General features: G+C 38.9%; 1 long non-coding RNA gene across 1 annotated transcript; it reads right to left on the reverse strand.

Annotated features, from left to right (window-relative positions):
- Window positions 1-707: 707 nt before the first annotated feature.
- On the reverse strand, window positions 708-7,821 carry LOC311294005. Its single transcript, XR_014628002.1, has 4 exons — window positions 7,778-7,821; window positions 2,494-2,620; window positions 2,071-2,244; window positions 708-1,947 (listed from the first exon to the last, which is right to left on the reverse strand). It is a non-coding gene; the product is annotated as an uncharacterized lncRNA (long non-coding RNA).
- Between the last annotated feature and the right edge of the window lie 271 nt (window positions 7,822-8,092).

Consider the following 8,092-nt stretch of genomic DNA (forward strand, 5'->3'; position numbering starts at 1 on the left):
TTTTTCGTCGGAAATTTGCTGGCTTAAATGAAATAGGCTACTCAGGTCACGAATAAAGTCCCGTTTTGGTTCATTTTATAAAACTGGTAGCCACGAGAAACAGATGTCGTTCCCTCAACATATTAAATCGTGGCCACGAGAAACGGATGTCGTTCGCTCAACATACGATCTCGTGCCCACGAGATATTATGACGTTCCCACGACTTAATATCAGGTTGCCACGAGTTTATATGTTGTGGCCACGACAAAACTAAGTGAACCAAATATGTCCCCTCCCGGTCACCGTAAAAAACAGTTAAAGACTGTGCCGATCTGATGTAAACCAGAAGGCTGTTCCACAGCCAGGGCTGGCAATAGCACAGGCTCTATCTCCTCTATGCTTTAATCGTGATCTGGGGACAGATAAAAGTCTCTTATCACCAGACCTCAGATTTCGTGTGGGATTGTTTGGACAGAGTAGCTCAGACAAATAGCTCGGTGCCAGATTATTTAAGGATTTAAAAACAAAGAGAAGAATTTTAAACTCAATTCTAAAATGCACAGGTAGCCAATGCAGAGATTTCAAAATTGTAGAAACATGATCAAATTTACGTTTTCTTTTGAGTAACTTTGCAGCTGCATTAATTGGAGACGACCAATAGAGTATTTGGTCATGCCATAGTAAATAATGTTGCATAGTTGCAATAATCCAAACGAGATGTAATGAGCGCATGGATAGCAATCTCTAAGGTTTTCTCAGACAGAGAGGATTTAATCTTAGAGAGAAGACGTAGCTGGAAGAAACAAGAACTAATCACAGCATTTATTTGTTTTTCAAATTTGAGATTCTGATCCCAGAAAACACCTAAGTTCTTAATGCAGGATGAAGTAAAAGGAGCATGGTAATCCAGGTCAATGTTACTGCTCTTAAAGTTTTCATGGGGGCCAAAGTCTATAACCTCGGTTTCAGATTCATTCAGAAATTTTGAGAAAACCACATTTTCACTTCATCTAGGCATGCAAAAAGAGATTTCAGAGGTAAATAAATTTGGGTATCATCTGCAGTGAAATGATACACCATTCTTTCTGAAAATGGAGCCCAGAGGAAGTAAATACAGGGAAAACATAATCGGTACGATAACTGAACCCTGTGGCACTCCACAGGAGAGTTGAGCAGGCAAGGGAGAAAAATTACCCAGTCTAACAGAGAAACTTCTATTCGTTAAATATGATTTAAACCAACTGAGGACAGTTCCCTGGATGCCCACAAAACATTCTAGTCAGGATAAGAGAATTTTATGATCAACTGTATCAAAAGCCGAGGTTAGGTCTAACAGTATTAGGATCACAGAGTCACCAGAGTCAGTCGCTAACAGTATATCGTTAAAAACCCATAATAAAGCCGACTCGGTGCTGTGCAGAGGTTTAAAGCCAGACTGGAAAGTTTCAAAAATTTGATTTGAGCTAAGAAAAGACTGGAGTTGAATGAGAACAGTTTTCTCCAATGCTTCGGTAATAAAAGGAAGTGTCGAAAATGATTAAAATCCCTATCATCAAGTGAAGGTTTCTTGAGAAGAGGTGTAACAGTAGCTTGTTTTAGGCTATCAGGGATAGTTCCCGACATGGTCCAACCGAATCAAAAATTTGTTTCAAAATATGGGGAGAAAGAACATCATGACAGCAGAAGGAAGGTTTCAAATGGTCAATCATTTCTCTGAGAGACAGAAGAGAAACATTCAATATTTTCATGTGAAACTCGCACCGTGAAGGAAAGTCAATGTCCTCTACAGTATGTCCTCTGTGTCTCAGTTACTGTATTTGGCATTGGTTTTAATTCGGTCTTACGTGACCATGTGCGGTGAGACAAGTGCTCCGTCCCCGAGGCGAGTCACAGCTGCTACTGTGGACAACATAGATGCCAGTTTCAGAGATGATGGCATGATGGCAGCGTCAGGCTGCCAGGGGCTCCTGCAGAAAACAGCAATGACCTGGCTGATGAGCCTAAGATAAACTAATCCCCCCAAAAAAGAGACTAAAATCAAGGCCAAACATTTTGACAAACAAAGAGATTAATGTGTTTACTGCACTTACCCACTTTCCTAAACCAATCCAGTGTGTTGCTCTTCCTCATTTGAGACACCTGGACTGCTTTCAAAGCCTCCCACAGACCCAGCGCTGTATGGCGGTCCTGTTTCTTCTGTTTTTTATTTGACGAAGAGTAAACTCAGACCCGAGTGAAGAGAAACAGAAACAACAGGCTCGCGGCTGTGGGCGGCAGCATCACCTCGCTTTAAAAGTTATGAAATAAATCAACAGCATGCAATCTGTTAAAACACAAACACACACAGCCTTTTCTGCATTTCCGAGAAAAAACTCTTGTGTGCTGCTGGCTGCAACGTTGTGGAGAACACATCTTTCAAATCCTGAGGAAGAGGTTTGCGTGTAGCCATCGGCATTATTCATTAGCTTGGCACAGGCTTGCTGCAAAAGAGTCAAACTGGTGGCATTACTCACAGGCTCGCTGTAGGGTCCCTCCGCAAGAGTGGTTTTATATGTGTGCTTTCAGGAAAGCCAACACATGGGATGGATTACACAGGCATTCAACTCTGCACTCCGCTTTGAGCTGGATTGAAACTTTACTCTAAAAGTTGAAGGGTTTTGGGTTAGTGGACAGTGTGTGGCACAAAATTATAGTAACCTTAATACATCATAATAAACTGAAAAAGACAATAACAGCAACAAAAAACGATAACAAATATATCGTATAATATATATTTATATATTAATACTTCTATTCAGAAAGAATACATTAAATTGATCAAAAGTGATAAAGACATTCAAGATTTCTATTTTAAATAAATGCTGTTCTTTTGAACTTTCTGTTCATCAAAAAATCTTGAAAAAATGATCATTTGCAGTTGCCACAAAAACATTAAGCAGCACAAAAATAAGACACATTACATCTTATAATGATTTCTGAAGGATCGTGTGATACTGAAGACTGGAGTAATGGCTGTTGAAAATTCAGTATTACCACCACATGAATACATTTTAAAATAGAAAACAATTCTTGTATTAATATTTCACAATGTTACCATTTTTACTGTATTTTTGATCAAATAAATGCAGCCTTGGTGAACACTTGCCAGAACCCAAACTTTTAAACTATATATATACACACACACACAATTTGTTTCTAGTTGTACTGTCATAAGGAATATAAGAAAAATATCAGAGACTAGGTTGACTTTTAAACTCCTTTAAGACTTCCTGAGCTATGAAACAGTAACCCGAGCAATAAAATGTTCCTCTGGGCATGCATTCAATGCGAATAGACCACGCGCTAACCATTTAGCCACATACAGTGGTTAAAATAGACCTGTATAATACCCATCTGAGTCAGATTGCTGTGCACCCCAGACTGCATTAGTATGTACATATTTAGCCCACATATTCAAGTCATCGGGCAGCATTCAAGATGAATAACAATCAAACTCAGAGGCAGCAGGCACAGCACAGCAGCGAACGTCCTGTGGTCTTACGCGGGCCTTAATTAGTGTGTCCTTCATCCTGTCTTCCTCTGGGCCTCTGGTACCTCCAAGGCCCTCTGCAGATTAATTACAAAACACCAGGCAATCATATTGATTCCATTCAGCCCAAAGACAATGCTCATGACCTTAAACCTGGACGGTGACAATGCTCGCCAACCTTGCACGCTGACCTGAAACCAGTTTTGTGTTATTCATTATAAGTCAAGTCACCTTTATTTATATAGCGCTTTATACAATACAGATTGTATCAAAGCAGCTTCACGGTAATAAACATGAAAATAACAAGACATGCTGATAAATGAGACCAATTCTTAAGACCTCAGTAAATCATCAGGAGTCATGGCTATTCTTTTTTTTTTTTTTTGTGACATTAGCCATTGACTTGCACTATATGAATCACAGAGGATCAAAGTTTCAGCTAAATATCTTCTTTACTCTTCTACTGAAGAAAAAATGACACCTTCATCTTGGATGGCCTGAGGGTGAGTAAATTAACAGAAAATTTTCATTTCTGGGTGAACTATCTCATTAAGTGTCTTTCAAACCCTAAGCAAGCCAAAGACGACAATGTGTTGTGTTTATTTAAGAGGGAATGTTAGATTAATATCAGATGTAGTGGACAGGTTTGATTGCAATTAATTGGTGCTCCGTCTCAAATTGTCCCTTAAACCTTTCATGCTGCATGCCAAATGTTCATATTTATATGGGCAGCAAGCCAGGGGTCTGGATTTAGCACGCACTCTAAAAAATGTTGGGTTGTTTTAACCCAATTTGGGGTCAAATATGGACAAACCCAAATGTTGGGTTAAAAATTCAACCCAACAGCTGGGTTTGTCCATATTTGACCCAAAGTCGGGTTGAAACAACCCAGCATTGGGTTGCTTTAAAAAAGACTATTATAATAGTCTTTTTTAAAGCATGTAGATTTGGATAAACTGTATACTGGTCTAAATGAGTCAATCTAGACTGATGCATTGGTACCATCGCAGTACTGGTGCATTGGACAGGTGGGGCAATAAGTGGGCCAGTTAAATTTGAGACAAAGTCTGCCAAAACCAGCATGAAAACGGGGACAGCTGCTGTGATGACATCACTGGCCCCGTCTGCTCGAAGTGTGCCAATAGTCTATTAAATTAAATAAACTGCAAACATGACTTCAGCTTAAAATACCTGACTGAAACTGTTTTTGAGCACTGAGAAATTTTGATATTTTCCATTCTTTCCCTCAGGTTGCACTTCATTCCAAGCACGAGTCATTTGGAGAAAATGCGTCTTTCCTCATGTAAAGACTAATTTCCTCATTGGTGGATAGGAGATGGAGTGATGAAGCCAATCAGTATATATATGGTGATGATTAAGAGGCCATGGTGTGATTTGTGGCCAAATTTGGCCCCCTACTCTTTTTCGAAGGACATCCTGGGATTTTTTATGACCACAGAGAGTCAGGACCTCAGTTTAACGTCTCATCCAAAGGATGGTGCTTTTTTTGACAGTATAGTGTCCCCATCAATATACTGGGGCTTTAGGACCCACACAGACCACAGGGTGAGCGCCCCCTACTGGCCTCACTAACACCTCTTCCATCAGCAACCCAGTTTTCCCAGGGGGTCTCCCATCCAGGTACTGACCAGACTCAACCCTGCTTAGATTCAGTGGACAACCAGTCTTGGGCTACAGAGTGATATGGCTGCTGGTGCAAACAGCCCTGGCTTTACAAAAAATATGCAAGTCACTGTAAGCAGCAGGTTTTGCTTCTTTCGTCAGACAGACTTGCACTCGAATCCAAACAGAAGAATAGAGTTTAATTCAACATATGTACACAGATTCAACAATACTGTGATACAACATTGATGCTATAACACCTCAAATAAAAGTGCTCGGTTTTAAAACCCCAGTGAATGAATACACAACAAGTTCTCTGTCAGTTAATAGAGAAGTATTTCCTGTTGAAACAGTACGTTTGGCTTGTATTTCTTTCTCTCTTCCTCCCTTCCTTCAACAATATGATTTATATATGCCACAGCTGTAATTAATATTGTGGTCCATTTTTTAGAAGATAAAAACTGTACATTTAAGATATATATGTCCACTAAAAGTTCATTTTGTCAATGTTTAGGTGTACACTAGCAAATTGATGACTTAAAAACTAAAACACATTGAATAAGCGCCATATTTCCTGAGGTCTTTAAACATCAGAATATGATAAGAAATGATGTGAACTTTATAAGATCCCAACCAATACAGGGCATCAGACCAATAAACCTTGCACTATCGCACTGACCTGGTTAAGAGGGAGGAAGTTTGAGTTACAATAAGGATGTTTGTGTTCTGCGTTCAGATACACTTCTGCATCGTTCTCAGTTTGACACGTTATCTCTAAACAGACATGCAATACCAGAGCCACTGTAGTCTGCTGTCCTAAAGAAAGCTTAATGTGTGCGCAATGAGTCACAGAAAACCCCCCATCCACGACAATATAGAGAAGTTTGCTTGTAAATCAAAAAATGTCCCCAGGGAAAAAAGCCTTTGATTTGTATACAAGAGGAGGAAGGAAAGCGAGAGAGGTAGAGAGAAAGGGAGAGAGGACAAAAGATAAATTATTCAGAGGACATTAACATGAAAGGGTTGGGGACAGGGTGAAGCTGAACGCTCTCTGATAAAGTACCGGTGTGGATCACACAAGAAGAGGGTCATTGAGGGCCCTAAAATACAAAACCTTCTAGAGACCCCGAGAGAGCCGTTTTTGATCAAGGTGAAATAAATCCTGCTCCACCTGTGAGGTGAATTATTGACATTGTAAGATTGTCTTACTTAAGATACTAAAGCGTTCACCGCCCTTCTCTTTAGTAAGAGACAAAAAAAAAAAAAAAAAGTCATTGTAATCAGGGTGTGAATTACACAATGGCCTTTGGGGGTGTCCGAGAGTCGGGTAACAGTAAAAAACATTTATTTCATATCCATTTTACTTCAATGAAAGGTTCAATTTTTGTGAATTTTTTTGAATGAAAGATCAAAAGGATAAACAATGCAGATTTATTTTTACAGCCATCTTTGATCATAAGGGGTGCAATAATTCTGACCACAATTGACCACAGAATATAAAAAAAAACTTTTTCTGCAGTTGTGTTACTATCCACCACTATAAATAAATGAATACACAGTAAATGAAGTTTATCATTTCTGTTCAGCAGATATAACACAAGGTTAATATGTTCTGTCTATTCATTTACAATAACGACAAAGACTTCCTGCAGTTTGAGTAAACAGCCTCTGCACCTTTGCACTAACCAATTCATTTTTACAAACCTTTCTTTTAATTTGAGAAAAAATGTGAATTGAACATGTTTTCTCCTTTTCACTGTTGCATTCTGATGTACCGAACAACAGCAAACATTTTGCAAAAAGATGAACTCTGTGACAGTGATTTGCACAACATCTCTATTTCTCAACAATCCTTCGGTGCTGTTTGTAATAAACCGTTCAATCCATTCGCTTGGGGAGTTTCAGAGCTGCTAGCCCCAACATCACTGAACATCTCATTTAAGCACCAGCTGATGAGAATGTGATCAGATGTGATCACCAGGGACCAATTATGTATATTGTTTCATCTTTAATGCTCTTATATCTGCGCTCTGAAGGCATATTTGTGTAAAATCCATCAATTTCATTTGACATAATATAACCTACAAGCTTGTTTGTGTATCATTAGCAGTGCTTTTCTCCTCTAAAGGCCACATTAACTGAACGGCTCGTGTGCAATGCAAGCCAAGGAGGAAATCAATAATGAGGCACCACTTGAATATCAAAATATCCTCCACTGCAGACACCATAGAAAGGTCCCAATAATGAATTCATGCGCGTATTACACAACAATGCACTCTAAAAGCGGTAAAACTACAAAGAACTTTGGATCAAAGACAACCCTAATGAGTGTGGAGCTTACTGCAAAGTGGAAACATTTATTTAGACGCTTGTAAGGGAAAAGAGCCGTAGCAATATATATTAAGCATGCGTTTTACTGACAAACTAAATTTATTCGTTAAAATCATTCAGGCTTGTTCTTTGTCTTAGAACGTTTTAGCTCTGGTTAGATTCTGAAACAAATCGGCAGGAGTTGATTTCTGTAAAACAATTAATTCAAGCCACTTGGCCTATAATCTAATTTGCGATAAAACATGGATGTTGCCACGAAAAGTAGAGTAGTTGCCTCCATTGGGAACATTAGCATAGCATTCTATGTTACTTACCCTTGATTGCGCGGAATCCACAGAGATCCAGCCACACGGCATTCCATTAGTGGATTGGTTGTACTGGAATAAAACCAACCATAATACCAAAATAAGCAATCATAAATATCATGTAAAGTTTTTATAAAGATATTAAAATATAAGCAAATAAAACAATCTGCGTGGTAATCCAAACCGTATCTTAAATCAAGCCACAAAAATGTTCAAGAAAGGATGATATCCAAGAACAAATATGTATGCCCTGAAATAAAAACACATTTATGGTGATTACCCATGCAGTAAATTATGTTTTGGCTTCGGTCACAACCCATTGTT

The sequence above is a fragment of the Rutilus rutilus genome, assembly GCF_951802725.1.
Source record: "Rutilus rutilus genome assembly, chromosome: 7".
NCBI classification, from domain to species: Eukaryota; Metazoa; Chordata; class Actinopteri; order Cypriniformes; family Leuciscidae; genus Rutilus; species Rutilus rutilus.